This window comes from Mastomys coucha, unplaced genomic scaffold, assembly GCF_008632895.1.
Source record: "Mastomys coucha isolate ucsf_1 unplaced genomic scaffold, UCSF_Mcou_1 pScaffold3, whole genome shotgun sequence".
Lineage (NCBI taxonomy): Eukaryota > Metazoa > Chordata > Mammalia > Rodentia > Muridae > Mastomys > Mastomys coucha.
In genome coordinates, this window is record NW_022196909.1 from 43,071,324 (window position 1) to 43,090,446 (window position 19,123).

Sequence of the window (19,123 nt, forward strand, 5' to 3'; positions counted from 1 at the left end):
AAAAAAAAAGACTGTATCACACTGAGGGGCTTCTGGAGAGCCAACAGCATGAGGAGGTGGCTGCAGACTCCACGGGCGGGGCCTGCCAATCAAATGCCTCAGCAGCAGCCCTGATGGCTAATACTGTCAGTTTGGTAGGATCTGGAATCATCAAAAAGACAAGCCTCTAGGCTCGTCAGAGAGAGGTTGCCCAGGTAAGTTAGGGCTGGGAGGCAGACCAGTTGGGGAAGCGCTTGTTTTATGAGGACCAGAGTTTAAATCCAAAGAACCCACATGAGGCCAGATGTGGTAGCTTGAGATTGTAATCCCAGTGTCCCTTCTGGGAGATGGGAGGTGGAGACAGGAGACTCCCAGGTGTGTCAGTTAGCCGGGAGTATACAGCAATGAACCCTGGCCCAAACATCTCTCTCTCTCTCTCTCTCTCTCTCTCTCTCTCTCTCACACACACACACACACACACACACACACACACACACACACACACACACACACACATAGAGACAGAAAGACACACACACACAGACAGAGGCAGACACACAGAGAGAGACAGACAGACACACAGTCAGACAGACATGGGTGGGAGGAGGAATATTAAAAAAGATTAGATTGGCCTCTGGGCATGTCCTTTAGGGATTATATAAATTAGGTTAATTAAGGTAGAAAGGCTGATCCTAAATGTGGGCGGGTTCATCCCACAGGCTAGAGTCCCAGGCTAAGGGAACAGGAAATAGTGAGCCGAGCACAAGCCGTTATCACTCTCTGCTCCTGGCCTGGGACACACAGTGACCAGCCGCCTCCCCACACTCCTACACCACATCTGCCCTGCCTTCCAACCGTGACCTCAAGGAAACTCTTGCTTCCTTCAGCTGCTCTGCCTAGGCTTTTCATCAGAGCCCCAGGGCAAGTCACTAAGGAAGAGACCAGTGTCCAACAAAGGGTAGGTCCAGATCAAGCCACAGACAACAAAACTTTCCCTAAAAGACAACATGTAAATGGCAAAGAGATACTGGAAGCAGTGGTCAGTGGCACGGAGCAAATAAACCTACAGTAGCCATCATCGGGACAAGTGCTGGAGAGAGGGGACCCTTGCACATCAGCACAGCCGTTGTGTTAGAACAGTGTGGAAGTTAGGAAACTATCTTATCTTATCTTATCTCCTAACTGTCCACCAGAGGACGAACAGGCAGCAAAATTAGCACATGCACACAATGGAATATTACCCAGCCATAAAAATCAATGAGTCAATAAACAATAAAGCTAGTCTTAACACCTGTATCAGTGTGGCTAGAAACGGAGAGCACTGTGCTAAGACAAGCCAGGCACAGAAGACATCCCTCACTCTCAGAGGTGGAATCTGAGTCCATCTCAGACACAGGGCAGAACTGCTGGGGGCAGCAGCCACGGTCCAAAGCCTCCAGATGGACTGGAGAAGTGGTGGGGCTGGCTGTGTGGCGCTGTGGCAACCACAGTGACTGCCAGCTCTATCCCAGTGTCTCTGACCCAGACAGAGGCGGTTCTAGCCTCCCATCTCTTCTCCATCCCAGAAGTGTCTCCAGCACAGGACTCCCCAGGACTGACCCAGCACCCCGTGGCTCAGGGGCGTGTGAGAGCCCAGCAAGCACATGGTCCAGGTGGCCAGGCGCCACTGCCTCCTGCTTTGCTGTGCTTACTAGGCTAAGGAGCCCAGGTTGCCATTTCATCAGCTTACCCAGCTTGTTGCAAGTCAGAAGGCCAGTGAGGCATAGGAACCCTCTCCAGGAGGAAGCTGCCTTGTGTTCACCAGCCCCGCCCACACTTCCAAGGTTCTCACCACACCCATCCCTCCAGCTCTGCCTCTGGATTGGCAGTTGTTTCCTGCAGTTCCAGGAAAGAGCAAGAGTTGCAGCTTGCCAGTGCTGAGTAGAGGACCCTCTGGCCATCACGTGACCACAGGGTGGAGGGTTCTGTGCTCCACTCTCAGCCTGGCTCGGTGGGGACCCATTCACTGGACAGACACATTTAGGAAGTGACTTCTGTCCAGCTCCTCAGACTGCTCTACCCTCCCTATCTTGACATAAGCAAGCGCATGCAGAAGCGAAGCAGTGTCCTACCCGGAGCCAGCCCAATGCCGCAGACAGTGATGGTAGAGAATTCAGGAACAAGGCAGCTGGGGATCTCAAGGACCCAGCTGGTAAAATGCCCTTCCAACAACATGGGGACACGTGGGGAATGAAGTTACTATGTAGACCAAACAAAGAGTAAACAGGCCGTGGCGTGAGCCCAGGAGTCTTGGGCCCTGTCTCCAGGGTGCTGCACATATTTGGAAACATTCTCCCCAGGGGCTGTCTGGATGGCTCACAATCACCCCAAGACATTGGCACAAAGGAGAGGGAAGAACCCCAGATTGTGTCTGTGAGGGGTGGGTTCTGCGCTAAGAGCATGGACCGGACTGGCCCCTGCATCTGCCACTATTTGCAAGGTTGAAGATGCACCCAGGTGTCAGCACAGGTCGGCCAACTGCGTCCACAACCACAGGGCCCGTGTAAGCAGACACAGACACTGCAGCCAGCAGGAGGGATGGATGCAGGCAGCTAATGAGCTTTGGGAGGCCATCTCAGGGTGGCAAGGAAGAGACACAGCAGGAGAGACAAGCGCTGGAGGGCCCCTGTAGAAGCGACAGGTGCAAGCAGGGTCCCAGTTCCATCTCCAGCTTCCCTCCTTTCCCTGACTGTGGCATGGGGACATCACTCTGTGTGTGGCTGACACACACAGGCAGGAACGTGCCCCTCCAGGAACATCTGACACCATGATTGTGCTACTGGCTTGAAACCTCAAGGAGAAGCGGTTCTTTCAGAACAAAATAGCTCTGACATTTATGATAACCCATAGGAAGCAGCATACTTTGCTCTGTGCTTCCTATATTACCTAATCTACAGCTGCATTTCTGTCATCTGCAAGTTGTGTGCCTTGCCATGGGAGCACCACAACCTGTGTAACAGGGAGCACCTTGCCATGGGAGCACCACAACCTGTGTAACAGGGAGCAGGCCCCCGTCCTCCTCAATCACTCCAGAGGACTGTCCACCCTGTCCCTGGGTCTCAGGGGAGTTTCTTAACTCAAAGCAACAAAGCCAGAGCTATGTGACATGGCACCTGGGGACAACACATCCACGTACCTAGACTTGGACTGTATGTCTCAGCTTTAAACCCTGCCGATGGCTCTGGGTGAAGAGTAATGCCTACACAGGCACCAGCTTCCATCCCAACCCCACACAAGGCTGCCTCTGCACCTTGGGGTCCCTGTGCTGAGCATTAAATGCTCACCATCTGCAAATGACTATTGCTCACCAGCTTGTCCCTGGGAATATATTCACTGCACCCCTGAGAGGCACCGCCCATTGCCCTCTACAGTTAGGAACTGTGGGCACTGCTCTTCCTGTTGGTACAAGGAGACATGGTCATGAAGACAGAGGAGCTGGCCATGACAGGAGCAGCTTGGCACATGCTTCCCCGGGGCAGTGTGGCATATGCTATCTCTAAGGTCACTGCTTTGCCCAATACATAAGAAACTAACTCTCTCTCTCTCTCTCTCTCTCTCTCTCTCTTTCTCTCTCTCTCTCTCTCTTTCTCTCTCTCTCTCTTTCCTTCATTCCCTCCCCCTCCCTTTTCCCTTCCCTCTCCCTCCCCCTCCCCTTCCTCTCTCCCTTCTCCCTTTCCTTCTCTCTCTCTCCCCCTCTCCCTCCCTGCCCCCTCTCTCTAATCCTCATATTCATGACTAGATTCCTGCATGTGGGATTATGGGTAAGTACCAAGATACCTGGCTGAAAAGAAAGCATAGTAAGAAACTAAATTAACTATAAATAACTCATGCCCTTCATTGTGCCGCCCTGGCAGAACCACATAGGGACAGGCATGGGAAAGCTATACCCAGGTCAGAACCGTGCCTGTCCTGCCTCTTACCTGTCTGTGCTCACTCTCAAAAGCACCTCAGTACCCATGCTGCCACCCTCTCACCCACCAGGACAAAAGGCCTGACAGAGATGGGTCCCTAGCCAGCCAGCACCTCTAGTTTAACCCATGCTCACCTGCTGATTCTGGCTTCTTGGAGTAGCATGAAGCCAAACCAGCCCCACCTTGGCTAAGGAGGAACAATGTTTAAAAATATATTTATGACAATGTGATTCCTAAAGGGACCCAGCTCCTCAAATGATGGGTCTTTTACAGATGCCTTGGACAGACCCAATAGAGTCCAGGCCAAGGCCAGTCAGACTGCTGGCCTCCAGGAAGCTGGTTGGTTCTTGGTGTTGCTGCTGAGATTTCTTAGGTTTCAAAATAAAAAGTTCCAAAGGCAAGATGAATGAGATTTGTTTACACAGGTCGATTTTTACATTTTAACATACATTTCCTCCAAGACTGTAAGAGGATGGGAGTCCCACATCTGAGCGTGCCTCAGTGCAAGCTACCTAGCATCACTCCATGTTGGACAGACCAATAATTTACACGGTACCAGCCAGCAGGGCCAAAGGGGCTCTGCCTGGGATGCCTGGCCATCTGTAATACTCCAGCAAAGCAAAGAACCTCCCACAAGTCCTCAGGGAACAGGAAAGGACACTCTTGAGAATTCACCCACAAGAGTCCATGAGCGAGCGATCGAGTCTCCTGTAGCTCAGAGCACTGACATTGATTGTGTGCTCAGGAGCCAATAAAGAGGAAGGCTAGTTACTCTATTAAGTAAGATCAGTGTTATAATCTTTAAATCAGAGAATGAGACCTGGGGCCTTCATAGTGCTTGCTCTGTGGCACTGACCTGGGGTCTTACCAGCTCTGCAGCTGTGGAATTGCCCCAAGGAGGACCAAGGAGGCCCTGGGTGGCCTCTAGCTACAGCCCTGCTCCCTAGCAGCAGCTGCACTTTGCACCTATCCCAACAGCTGGCTGACCTTGGGCACCACGCTGAAGGGCTCCTGAACCCTTCTCAATTCAAATGTCCTGTGGCTCAGAACCCTAAAATACTACTTGGAAAGAAGCCCTGTAAAGAAGCTTTAAATCTAGTATTTCTGATGTGTGTCTGCGTCTGAGTGTGTATCTGCGTGTGTGTGAGTGTCTGTATCTGAGTGTGTGTGTGTGAGTGTCTGTATCTGAGTATGTGTGTGTGTCTCTGTATGTTCATGTGCATCTGGGTGTGAGCTGTGTGTGTGTTGTGTGTCTGTATCTCAGTATGGGTGTGTGTGTGTGTGTCTGTGTGTATCTGTGTCTGAGTGTATCTGTGTGTGTTCATGTGTATCTGGGTGTGAGAGGTGTGTGTGTGTGTGTGTGTGTGTGTGTGTGAAGTCAGAAGTGTGCAATGGGCACAGAAATAATTTCCATGAAAAGGTTGCTGAGGACCAGCAAGATGGCTCTGTAGGATCAAGGCGTTTGGTTTGCCATGTGGCCCTGGTGACCTGAGTTTTATTCCTGGAATCCACATGGTGGAAAGGAGCTGACCCCCCAGAGCGTCCTCTGACCTCCTCACTCATACGCTGGCACACTGGCACTCATGTTCTCACACACATACATAGGTAGGTAGGACACAGAGCTGGAGGAGGCGAGGCAGTAAGTCACTCCATTTAGGGGATGCCACCCCCACTAGGAAAGCCAGTGTGTGTAAGGAGCCACAGCCATGATTTATGGCCATACCTGAGAACTCCTCCCTTCAGGAACAGAGCCTCGGTATGGAGCTTGGAGTCGATGAGGGAAGAATCTACTCGCCCCTGCACTAAACGCTCGACCCTCTGCAAACAGTGACCCTGAGCTTCATAGAGTCTGGTTTGGCGGGTGTGAACAGAAGGACAGCCACAGAAGCAGCAGACTGGGCAGGAAGGGTGACCTTGGCAGAGGCCACCCCGTCACCGCCCCTCCTGTCCAGCTAGACCAACAGCCTTAATGCGATTGGTGCCTCCCTGAAGGTGCTGGGTCACCTACTTCCACAAAGTCACCTACTAAAAATACAGGGCTTACGGGGAGGGAGGGCGGGCAAGGCAGCACTGCCCCAGCACGGCCACACTGGCCAGAGGCCACTCTCCACAGAGCCTCTCACCCAGGGCTGGGTGAACAGAATGTTTGGGTTCTTCAGATTCAGGGCCAGTTGCTCTGCAGCGGAGCCGTTTGAGGCGGCCACGTTCTTTTAAAGAGAGATAGAGATGCAGGCACCCCAGCTCCCTGTGTCCCCAAGCTGAGCTGGTCTCAAATGAGCCACAAAACAGACTAGTCCTTGGCTGTGGGCCCCTAGAGGTTGGTCACATCATTCATTTACAGAGCAGGCAGCAGCCAGAGGCCTACAACATTGTGGCCACTAGCACCCCTCATTCTTCTGGGTAGGCAGTGTGGAGCTGGGGTTGAGCTTGGGCCTTCTGCTCCTTGTAACTCTCATCTACTCTCCAGCACGCAGTCCCCAGGCCAAGGCATGGGACGGGAGTTCCTCCAGCCTGGCTGGTGGCTGTCAGCCCTGCTGGTCCTACTTGGCAGAGAGAGGAGAATCTCCCAACCCCTCTCCGCCACAGCTACCTTGGGTAGAAGCAGCCACTGCATCTGGAAGAGCCATTTGGCCATTCTGCCTGTTGCCCGCGTCCCTGCTCTGCCTGTCCACACCTAGCCTGGTCCAGCCCTGGGATCTGCTGGCCTCCAAACACACCTCAGCCAATGTCCACTCATGCCACATGCTTGGAAGATGCAAACTACCCATCTCCCCACAAGCGCCCCAAGATGAACAGCATCCCCAGTAGATCAGATACAGGTAGTTAAGTCCCAAGAGTCACTCCCGAGAGTCACATGTCAATCAGAGCAGTCCCAGGCCTGTCCCCAACCCCAGAAGTAGCACCCATCATCCATCAGTCAGTATTAAGCGCTGTCTCTGGTGGCTCTCCCACCTTCCCAGGACAGTAGACAGCAGGAACCCCTCTTTGGACCCCTGACTCATCTGCTTGAAAGCAAGTCTGTACAGCCCCATGCTGTAGCAGGGGACCAGAGTCCCCACCCACACCCAGCAGCCATTCGGGTGCACTCCCAAGGCCCCCTCCCCTTATCTTCGGGTGCTTGCTAATCTAGGGGCGGGCCACAACATTTCCCCATGACTTCATACACTGCATTTTCTGAAGATGGGGAAGGGATCACATTTCGGGGTGCACACGGGTCCTCAGTCCCTGTGGACTCCTGTCCATCCTCACCCTCGCTGACCTCTCAGCATACAGCAAGCAGGTAAACCAAGGGCACAAGGTTGGGACCCATAGATCAGCCCACCCTGCGGGCTTGGCAGTCTGCTAGAATAGGGCTTTCACCGGGAAACCATCTTACCAGACACATGAACCATATCTTCCCACGTCAGGAGCAAATGCTGGTGCTCTAACCTCTGAGGCCTGGCCCTGCACTTCTCTTACCACCCGTTCAAAGCCAGGAGGGAAGTCAGGTGTCTTAGGACACCCCCAATCTACTACTATTTATTTCTACCTCATGGCTCCAGCTCCAGCTCCAGCAGACTTTACTTCATTACCTTGTTCTCTGGCACCCAAGCCTGCACACCTCAGGCTCTGTGAACTTCATGAAATCGCTCTCAGGTAGACAGAGCCTGACTCCAGTGGCCTACGCGCCTAGGTTGGCTTACCCCTGTGGACGTCCACAGCTGCTTCCTCTGCCTTCTTCAGCACCTGAGGCCTTTCATCATCAGCAGAACAGAGGGACCGCGGTGTCCTTTGGTCTCCACTACTCCTAACATGCCCGGAGGCCACAGCCACTAGCTAGCTTTGTCCTCAACCTGGTTCCATTTGCTGACAGCACTCAGTCTTGCCAGCCCTGGCTCCAAGCAGTGTGTCTAGTGTGACTTAGCGGTGGGCCCATCACCTCAAGTGTCTCGATGCTTCTGCTCTGGCCCATGGGTTTAGTTACTGTTCTGGTAACCTGCTGCTTTCACTGCCTCTGCCTGATAAACAGTACTAATGGGCTTTATATGTTGTCTACATGCTGTCTACACGCCTAAGCTAACCTGCCCAGCCAGGGGGAAACGCCAGCCTGGTGTACAGAGCAAGTCTCAGGACAGCCAAGGATGTGTAGAGAGACCTTGTCTCAAGCACGCACGCACACACACACACACACACACACACACACACACACACGCACGCACGCACGCACGCACACACACTGGATTGCAGCTCAGTACTGCAGACACCCAGGGCCCTCTCCAGCACAGGAGAGGAAGACTGTCTACCTACAATGGTTAATTATGGAGCAGGGCAGCAAGGCTACCCCACCCCTCTCCTGCTGACCACAGGAAGTTCATTCTAGAGTCTGCTAAGATAGCTGTGTAACTTTAAGAACCCAGGAAGATTTCTCTCTTGATCCCTTATACCATGGCTTCATTGACTCCTCCCAGACTCTGCGCTACCAGGAGGGGGAGGGGGGGCTGGGGAACAGCTTGGCCTTCTGAACCCAAGCCAGACTTTGTCACTCCTGCCCCTGAGGGTGCTGCACACCCCATCCCACCATTACCTCAGGCATGACAAGCATCAGCACCTGGTACCCTATTGTGAAATGGTCGAGCCTTAGATGACTCTGGGTAAAACTGCCTAATGGATCTCTCTCTCTCTCTCCCTACCCCCTCTTTCTCTCTCTCTCCCCCCTCTCTCTTTCTCTCTCTCTCTGTATTTGTGTGTGTGTCTCCCTTCCCTCCCCTCCCCCCTTTCCATATCCCATTCCCATGGTTTGGCTTCCACAGTTCAAAACAGCAATGCAAAATCCCAGGTATAAACAACGCTTGCTTTAAAGTGTTATAGCAGGCTGCACTCAGTGCCCTGGTTTCTGAGTGATTGTGTGCTGCTGTTTATCTCTTTGTGCACATAATCTTTAAATTCAAGTGCACCATGGGCATCACGGGCACCATGGGCATCACGGCCATAGGGTTTGAGCACACCTGTGGCTCGGGTATTCGTCAGGATGGAACGGAGGAGGAGACTGGACCAAACCCTTGTAGAAGAGAATCCTAACTTTCGCCTCACCTAGAGCCCACTGGCTGGCTGACTGCCTGTGGCCCTGCGGGTAGAGCTAGCATGTTATTAGACAAGCCTGCACTTGAGAGTGCTATGGTCAGGTGTGAAGTGATTCACCTGCAGTTCTGACATCCTTAGTACCTGGGGTCCCCTCCCAACTCCTAGCCTGGCAACGCAAGGGCAGACAGAATTCCAGGGCTTCTCCAATCTATGCAGCAGAAGCCCGTTTTCTTAGACCAGTCCCCACCCCCACCCCCACCCCCACCCTAGCTCAGTTCTCTCTCTCTCCTAAAGATGTGGGTAATTTTGCAGCATAAAAACACACTCCACTGAAGGACCTGCAGGTCTGAGTTCATCCCAACACATGGGCACATGCAGATAAAGTGGATGCCAGGGCTAAGATCAGAGCCCTAATCAGCCACAATGAATGGACACCACTCCCTCAACCCCCACTCTGGCTGACAGTGGCTCATCAAAGACAGCAAGGGACACCCCCATGGGTGTGCTTCTGCAAGCGTGACACTGGTTAGTTACCCAGAGGCTGGTTACCCAAGAAGTCATTTCACAACCGTGGGAATAGAGCTGAGAGGGAGTCGAGAAGGCAGGCACATCCCTCAGGATATTAGCAACACCCAGTTCCCATCCAAACAGCAGCAGCGCCACTGTAAGCCCGAACTCAACACTGCCCCCTGAGCAGGTAAAAACACCAGAGGAGGATGCTAACCTAGACACACTCAACATGCCAGCTCAGCTGGGTGAGTACAGAGAGATGCTGGGGCTGCCATGATGCTCGACACCCGCCCTGTCCCAGTCAAACCCAGAGCCTCAGTGTAGCCTCACTGCCTTCCGAGGGCGAAGCGGCAATGCAAGTCTGGAAGCCACCACGCTGAGAGCCGGGCTCTGTCATCTCCTTTACCAAGTGGCATCTGTCTGCACAGAAGAGGCAGGCACTCAGGGAAGTCCCGCTGCCATGGCAGTAACAACAGGCATCCGTAAGGATGCCCCCAAAGGAGGCCAGCAGGCCAGCAGAGACAAGTGTCACTCTCCCAAATTTTTGAGGGACCTGCTTTGGAACTTGGGCAACAACGAACCACAGGCCTGGAACCCGGACTAGAGGAGGGCACTCATCTAGTGCCAGGGTGGAGGCAGGGGATCTGGAGAGGGCTGCCCATCGAAGGGCAGACCTAAGACCAGCAGGGTCTAAGAGATGCCCCTGCGACTCCCCTTCAGTTGATGTGGATATTGGAGCACAGTCACCCTTACCTGTCCCAGCAGGCAGGTCCCCAGCAGGGCTGTAGGCGGCTCAGAGGTGTCAGGAGGCAGGAGGCAGATTGGGCTGGCTTTTATCCTCCCGGCTGGAAGAAGCAGGACCCAGGCCCTGACACCTGATCACACCTGACAGGTTTCTGGACCAGAGGCAGAGTGGAGGTGTGGCCTGGAGAAAGGGCCCAGCCAGACTCCTGCCCACGCCTGCCAAGTACCCACGTGTGCCCACAGGAAAGATCCCTATCTGAGTGCCCAGCATGAGGCCCGGGTCTGGCCGGCCCCACCACTTAATCAGAATCACTGAAACAGCTGCGGGGCTCCGCGTGGAAGGGAGAGAAGAATCAGGGACAGAAAATGCCTCTCTCCGCAACCCAGTGAAGGATAGAGGGAGCTTCACAAGCCTTCCCCCACCTAAGCCCGTTTTCCCTTCCTTCCTGACCATTAGCTGTGTCCAGGAAAGTCATGGCTCATCAGCACTTAACAACCCAGCCTCTTAAGCAGGGCAGGCACTAAGTGAGGGTTTAAGGTGAACAAGTTAAGAGGAAAAAGCCAACTGTGACCAGACCACACATGAACCAGCAGTGGGAGGCCGCAGTCCTGAGGCTTGGAGACCACAAGGAAAGACAAAAATAGAAGCAAGCAGGCCTAGGGACTGAGTCCATGAGGCCCAGAGAACAGCTGCCCACTCTCCGTCCTCCCCACCATGGGGAGCACTCTTAGAAGGGTATCCTGCTTCTCAAGGTGCCAACACTGGGCTGTGAGATGAGAAACAAGTGCTCTTGGTCTTAGTCCCCCAGTTCTTCATGGCCCCTGACAGTGCATCTCCTTATTACTGCGTCATAGTTTAGACGTTCCTATTAGCTCTTTCAGTCATGTCCTGACACGCTAACGAGCTATCCACTATAGCCTTGGGCTGGGGCTGGTGACCAGAGAGGCCCTGTGACCAAAGGACTGAAGACCTGACAGAAGAGAAAGTGGGGAGTAGCCTTAGAGGGACTGGCACAGGAGATAACTTCCTGAACAGAACATTGATGGCACAATTGACAAATGGGGCCTCATGGAACCAAGATGCTTCTGCAAGGCTAAGGACACCATCAATGGGACAAAGCAGCAGCCTACAGAATGGGAAAATCTCCAACTCTACATCTCACAGAGGGCTAATATCCAAAATATATAAAGAACTCAAGAAACTAGACATCAACAAACCAAACGATCCAACTAAGAGATGGGGTAGCAAAAAATAAAAAATAAAAATAAAAAAGATGGGGTAGCAATCTAAACAGAATTCTCAACAGAGCAATCTCCAATGACTTAGGAACACTTAAAGAAATGATCAACATCCTTAGCCATCCGGAAAATACAAATCAAAACTATTTTGAGATTCCATTTTATTATACCTGTCAGAGCGGCTAAGATCAATAAGGCAAGTGACAGGTCACACTGGCCAGGATAAGGAGCAAGGGAACATCCCTCCATTGCTGGCGGGAGTGAAAACTTGTAGAGCCACAATGAAAATCAATATGGCAGTTTTTCAGAAAATTGGGAATTGATCTGCCTCAAGACCCAAAGGACACGCCATCACACCACAAGGACACGTGCTCAGCTGTACCCACAGCAGCTTTACTCATAATAGCCAGAAACTGGAAACAACCTAGATGTCCCTCAACCGAAGAATGGATAAAGAAAATGGGGGCTGGAGAGATGGCTCAGCGGTTAAGAGCTGTTCCAAAGGTCATGAGTTCAAATCCCAGCAACCACATGGTGGCTCACAACCATCCATAATGAGATCTGACACCTTCTTCTGGTGTGTCTGAAGACAGCTACAGTGTACTTACATATAATAAATCTTTTTTTAAAAAAAAAGAAAGAAAGAAAGAAAGAAAAAGAAAATGTAATACATTCACCCAGTGGAGTATCATTCAGCTGTATTACATCATGAAATTTACATCCAAAAATGACATCATGAAATTTACAGGCAAATCAATAGAACTAGAAAAAATTCAGAGTGAGGTAACCCAGACCCAGAAAGGCAAACAAGGTACGTACTCACTTATAAGTGAATATGAGCTGCTAAGTAAGAGATAATCACGCTATAATCCACAGACCCAGAGAGGCTACGTAAGACAAAGGGCTCTGCGGAGTGGGGTGGGGTGGGGGTGGGGGTGGGGTGGGGTGGTGGGGACAGATGCATAGAGCTCCCTGGGAAGGACAAACAGAATAGATTTTGCAGGCAGACTGTGGGACAGGGATGGGACTAGGATGGATCTGGTCGGGGGGTGGAGGGAGAGAGTACAAGGAGAGACAGCTGGAATGGGGAGGACATTGGCGGGGACGATCTGGAAAGCTCGTACAGTGGAAACTCCCTGGAATCTACAAGGGTAACCCTAGTGAGGACTCCTGGGACCCAGAGCCTAAGCCAGTCATCTTCTGTAACCAAGCACGGCTAGCTTCCCTTGGTGGGGCTCGGACACCAACACAGCCACAAAACCTTCCACCCACATTCTGTCCTCCCTTAAGGTCTGCTGGGGCCATGGTGGCACACAGCTCCTGGGATCTAATGACTGATCTAATCAGAAGCCCACACCACAAGAGGGAGCCCATGCCCAAGCGATGCCTGGATGACCAGGAACTGGGGGACTGGATAGGCTAGAGACCTAGGGTAGGACAAAATAGGACTGGCAAGGAAAATAAAAAGGAAGGAGGGAGGGAGAGAAAAATGAATGAAATGACCCCTGGTCATGTTCTGCGATCCTCATACTCAGTGCTAGCCCAGTCAGAGAGGCTGCCTCCAACAACTGATGGGAGAGGATGCTGAGACCCGGCAGCCACACATTAGGGTGAAAAGAGCTCAGGTCATAGGTCGCCAGCCAGGACCTCCCCAGGGAGCTCAGGGAACTCCTTGGAAGATGGGGAGGGGAACTGTGGGAACCAGATGGGTTGAGGAGCCTGGCAGTGGAGCCCGCAGCACTCTGAGGTGACAGCTTGTCCGTGTTTAGCTCTGAGGACATGGAATGGATTCGTGGCGTATCTTCTGTATGAACACAGGACAGCAGTCTAACGGTTCAAACCTACTCAGAGTAGACAGTGGTGCAGCAGTCAATCCGTAACATTCCATATACGTATTATGATAAGTCATCTGAGCTGACACTTCTACTCTGCCATCTGCCAGGGGCATCTGTGCTCCAGTCAGCACATTACTGAGAGGAGAGACAGCAAATGCCAGGACCGAGTGGGGCCCTTTGGAAAGGTCTGCCTCAGCCAAGAGCAGAAAAGACAGCCTACAGATTGGCCCTAGCCTTATGCAACAAGCCAAAAGACCATCAAAGCTGTTGTGTCCAGGACATGGGAAGGTGAACTGGAGCAAATCCATCAATGTGACTACTGACAACAAAAGATTAAAGGGAGAGAAAGGACAGGATGGCTCAATGAGATGTTGGGAAAAGCTACCTGTCACAGAGCCATTTGCAGCCATTGTGCTAAGGAGGGACAGGAGAAAGAACTGGTAAGGCTGTGCTTGCCTGCAGTCTCTGCATGCAGGAGGCTGAGGCAGGGGGACCACTGGTGCTCACCTTAAACAGAGATCAGAGGAGAGACATACACAGAGGAGTACCTCAGCGACAGTGACGGGATGGTTTCAGGAAGTCCAAGACCTTCTTAAGGCCACGGTAAGAAACAAAGCTTCCCGTGAGGCCTCCCTCACGTGAGTCCAGAGGGACACGCCCTCTGTGCACACCACCTTTTCCACTGGGTTCCATGCTGACCCCAAGCCCCTCCCGGGGCTCTGCCCAGTAGCTAACACACCTCCTATAGGAAAATTATCTTCCCTCCAGAAAGTCAGTGAAGTGCAGGAATGAGGTGTGGCCCCACACACTAGCACCTGCCTTTCAGTCTGTGGTGGAGGCCACACACATACCCATGTCCCGAGTTCCTGTGTGCTCAGCTCCTGATTGCAGCCCACACTGAGTAATCAGGGGAAAGGCAAGGCCCACACCAATAAGGATGGCCAGGAAGCACTGCAGACGTCACTTCCCAGAGTTTTACCCAGAGCCCCATTCCATGCAAAGCTGGCCCAGCCTGGAGGTGTGCTAGCGCTGTAGAGACCATGTCCAGAGGTAGCCTCAGCTTACCATGTGATGAGAGGAACCTAGCAGATGGTAGCTATAAGACAAGACCCAAGACACTCGACCAGATCAACCACGAGGCCAAACCCAGCAGAGGGAGGCGGGGGTGCACCTGGCCTGGCCTGCAGGGGGCTGCAGGAGGAGACCTTGCTAATGGATGCCGTCCACACAGGTCAGAAGTGGCAGGAAGGTGCACGCGTGCAGCCCTTTACCTGTGTTCTACACACGGGACCACAGTGTGGGTAACAGACTTTCCTCAATGGAAAGGTGTCCGCGGACAGCTCACTCCCCTCCTGCAGCTGCTTGTCCCTGGAGAAACTTACAAACAGCACCAGCTGGTGGGACAGGTGCAAAGAGTCAGCTCTCTACAACACGGAAGTCAAAGTCCACTTCCACGGAGATAGCTTACCGGGGCGGCCTGCAGGGTTGTGAGGGCCAAGTCTGCCAAGTTCTTTGAACAGGTGGCCTCTGGCCCTAGCTGGCCCTCATGGGAAGATGAGCAGGCTAGCTCAACCCCGCTCTCTAAACCAGAGGCATGGGTCAAGAGCCCATTCCAGTTAACCGCCCTAAGCCATCGCAGAGCCCACAGGCATAGGTATGAGTGAGAGAGCCTGCCCAAATAAACACACACTTCAGGACACTGATGAAACAAGAAGGCCTTTTGGTTGTTGTTTTAAGACAGCTTCTCAGGCTGGAGAGATGGCTCAGTGGTTAAGAGCACTGACTGTTCTTCCAGAGGTCCTGAGTTCAGTTCTCAGCAACCACATGGTGGCTCACAACCAATTGTAATGGGATCCAATGCACTCTTCTAGTGTGTGTCTGAAGACAGCTGCAGCGTACTCATGTAAATAAAAATGAACAAATTAATCCCAGCACTTGGGAGGCAGAAGCAAGTGGATTTCTGAGTTTGAGGCCAGCCTGGGCTACAGAGTGAGTTCCAGGACAGTCAGGGCTAACCTGACTAACAGAGAAACCTTGTCTCGAAAAACCAAAAAAAAAAAAAAAAAAGACCACTTGCTTCTGCCTCTTAAGTACCAGGATTAAAGGAGTGTGCCAACATACCATTGCCCTGCAAGAAGAGCTTTTTAAAAAAGAGGCAGGTCTGTGCAAACTGACAGCTAGAATCCAGTTAGAGAAGCTGCCCCACAGAACTGCAGTTAGTAACTGGCTGTGTTCTTAAAATTTTGTTGCTTGTTTGAAACAAGGTACAACCTAGCCCAAATGCAGTCTGTTCTCAACCTTCACTTTGAAGGCAGGAAGACCTTGATCTCCTGATTCTCTTGCCTCCGTGTCCGGAGTGCTGTGATTACAGGCCTGGTCCTCATGCTGGTGTATGTACGCAGTGTTTGGGGGTCACTCCCAAGGCTTTGTACACGCTGGATAAGCACTCTACTGACACAGGCAGCTTGTGTGTTCCTGGGAGCTTTTTATGAGTTCTGGAAGATTAATTACAAACCTCCCAGAAGAGTGAAATCCTAGATGGAGTAAGGAACCTAGCTTTATTTATTATACTTGATTCTGATTCAATTTTTACAAGCATAAGCTACTTCTATAATTACATTTTAAGTGTTGAGAACAAAGTTAACTCACACATCAGGCTCCTATCTTTGTGTCTGCATGGCGACAGCCTACCCACCCACCCAGCACCGATAAGACTCATCTCTTCTTTCAAGGAAAGTGCCTCCCTTTGCAGGATGTCTGCCATCACCAGACAACCTGCCAGGGCGATGTCTGTGCCCTTTGCTCTCCCCTCACACAACCCCTTTAGAATACAAAGATAATCTCCGCCCAGCACAGCAAGACCCAGGCGCTGCCCAGTGAGCCCCTGTGTAGCCTTCACCTATCTCCCCTTCTCTGCTTCTGCAGGAAATCCTGGGCCTCCAAGCATCCACCCAGCACCTGCTCACTACCTGCAACCTCAGACTTTGTCTGAGACCTTTGTCACCAGGGCAACACACCTGGGCTGCAGCACTCACATGACCCGAGAGAGGATTGTCCCCTATTGCTCCGAGAGACACAATCAAGAACCCATCTGGAAAGCTTCACTCCTCTGAAGATTCCTGCCTGCTTCCCAACCTGGCTGGAAACAACCTGAGCTTGACATTTAGGCCTTGCTGGGAAGTAGCTCTGCCTGGTAGACTCGGATGGGCTCTGCTCAGGGCTGGCCACACTTCCTGGAGTCCTGTGTCCCTGGGTGACACACACACACACACACACACACACACACACACACACACACCTCCTATGCCCCACCCCCTCCCAACTGCTAATTCAGCTGGCAAATCCCTTTTGGCCAATTATTTTGTGCTGTTAGGTAAGGTCTCCTGCACGCCCTGGAGAGTCTCAGCAGGGCCCAGAACTTCACAGTGCTTCCTCCCACTGCAGGGCTCTCCAAAGATGGGTCTTCCAGCAACCCACACTGTGCTGTGACCCTGGAGCATGCACCTTTCCAGATGTTACTAGCTACTGGAATGGCTGCATGTATTATTTTTTTTTAAAGGCTTGTTTGTTTTATGTATACGAGTCCACTGCACCTGTCTTCAGACACACCAGAAGAGGGCATCGGATCCCATTACAGATGGTTGTGAGCCACCATGTGGTTGCTGGGAATTGAACTCAGGACCTCTGGAAGAGCAGTCAATGCTCTTAACCGCTGAGCCACTGCTCCAGCCACATTTATTATTTTTTATACTTATTTATTTTGGGGTGTTGCACACCATAGCATGCATGTGGTGGTCAAAGGAAAACATAGAGGAGTCAGTCCTTCCCTCTGCCATGTTTCCTGTGGTCAGACTCAGTTGTCCGGCTCATCAGGAAGTGATCTGACTCACTGACACGTCTTGCTGGCCCTTGCAAGCTTTCAAGAGCTGCCAGTTGTTGTAGGAAGAATGTGTTACTAGAAATTCCAACGTTAGCAGCGGGATGATAACCTGTGAGCTGTTCCTGTCTTGCCTCCTTTGGAGAGTTGAGCATCAGTACACTGTGGGGACTGAGCTGACCCCAGATCCAGTTTAGGCCTCATTTCCCAGCTTCCCGGATCCAGCAATGTTCCCAACCTCAGGCACTTCTCCCACCTCGTTTCCCAGCCCTCGGATGTGACACAACCAGAGTCCTTGTCCCCATGGTGAGGTATACTCAGTGCCTCACACAACTTACTTTATACAGAGCTCTGCCAAGCAGCTGTCCACCCCTGTTGCCAGGCTCAGAAGGGTCACAGCATCTGTACTGTCTCCCACCTGGGCAACCTCTGATCACACATACAATTAGCCATGGTGGTGCTTGACTTTAGAATCTCTGTTCCTCTGGGGAGGAGTACTGGTCCACAAGAATGTAGTTCTGTGTAGGCAAAGTGTTCTCTTTGCAGAAACATCAAGAACGTGTGTGTGTGTGTGTGTGTGTGTGTGTGTGTGTGTGTGTGTGTGTGTGTGCATGTCTGTACCTGGAGAAGGGCTGCCCAGAGCGCCAGTCAGTCAAAATTGCTGTGGGCACCTATAGGACCAGCTATTCAATTGGGGGAACACAGGAAAAGTTAGATACTGTTTTCAGGAAATCATAACTATAAACAGAAAAGGTGTGAGGCTAGAATTTGGTTACAACAATCCCATTTCTATTTTGGATTGGGAAGGGAGGGCTTAAGCCAGGGTTTCCCTCTGCACTGCATACAGGCCCCAACCACGTGATGTTTCTGCAGCAGTTTCCCAAGTGTTGGGTAATACTACTTACTCAAAATGTTTTGTTGTCATAAATAAAACAGTGGGTTTCAGAATACTTTTGGATACAATTTTGTCCCAGAAAGTTAAACTACCCACCCACTGCCTGCCACAAACTAGGACATTGACCTAAACCATGGACCTGCAGTCTGAGCCAAGGGATCTGCATGACAGATGGCGCCCACTCTGCAGATCTCTCTGGGTCATAGAGGAAAGGCAGAAAAACCACCTGAGCCAGCTTTGACCACAAAGGATGAGCCTGTGGTTCAAGCTCCTTCATTAAAAGGCTCTGGGGATGGCATGAAGCTCCAAAGGGTGAGGGCACGGGAGCAGGGAGAGATGTCCCACTCCGGTCACACAGAAGGCTAGGCTCTGTTCTCAGGCCTAGTGACCCAGAACCCACTGCCCAACCGACCCAGCTAATGAGTCCATTTTCCACCAGCATCAGCCCCTGTGCTCTCCAGAAGGAGATGCACCAATCCTGTTTCTATCAGGAAGCAACTCTGACCCCAGGGCCACAAGCTTTCAGGTCCCAGGTAGGTGGCTGTCTGCCAGTCTCAAGGAGACTGGTGTGCTTCTGGGGCCATTCTGTTGAGGGGATGGCGTGTGAGAGCTGTTTCCTGGTAGCCACCTTGGCTCACCAGCATCCTAGCTCACCAGCTCTTTACTGGTGATACAGAGATAGATAGATAGATAGATAGATAGATAGATAGATAGATAGATAGATAGACAGATGAATAGATGGATGGATGACAGATATAAATGCCTCTTGACCATAGAGGGCATTAAAATTCATGTCCTTTAAGAAAATCAGCAGGCAGCCAGGTGGTAGTGGCACACGCCTTTAATCCCAGCACTTGAGAGGCAGAGGCAGGCAGATTTCTGAGTTCGAGGCCAGCCTGGTCTACAGAGTGAGTTCCAGACAGCCAAGGCTACACAAAGAAACCCTGTCTTAAAAAAAAGGGGGGGGGAGAGAGAGAGAGAGAGAGAGAGAGAGAGAGAGAGAGAGAGAGAGAGAGAGAGAGAGAGAGAGAGA

General features: G+C 51.9%; 1 protein-coding gene across 2 annotated transcripts in view; it reads right to left on the minus strand.

Moving 5' to 3' along the window:
• The window catches only part of Agpat3 (1-acylglycerol-3-phosphate O-acyltransferase 3), a 91,194-nt gene that overhangs the window by 41,252 nt on the left and 30,819 nt on the right, over positions 1 to 19,123 (minus strand). The gene's annotated exons all lie outside the window — the stretch shown is intronic.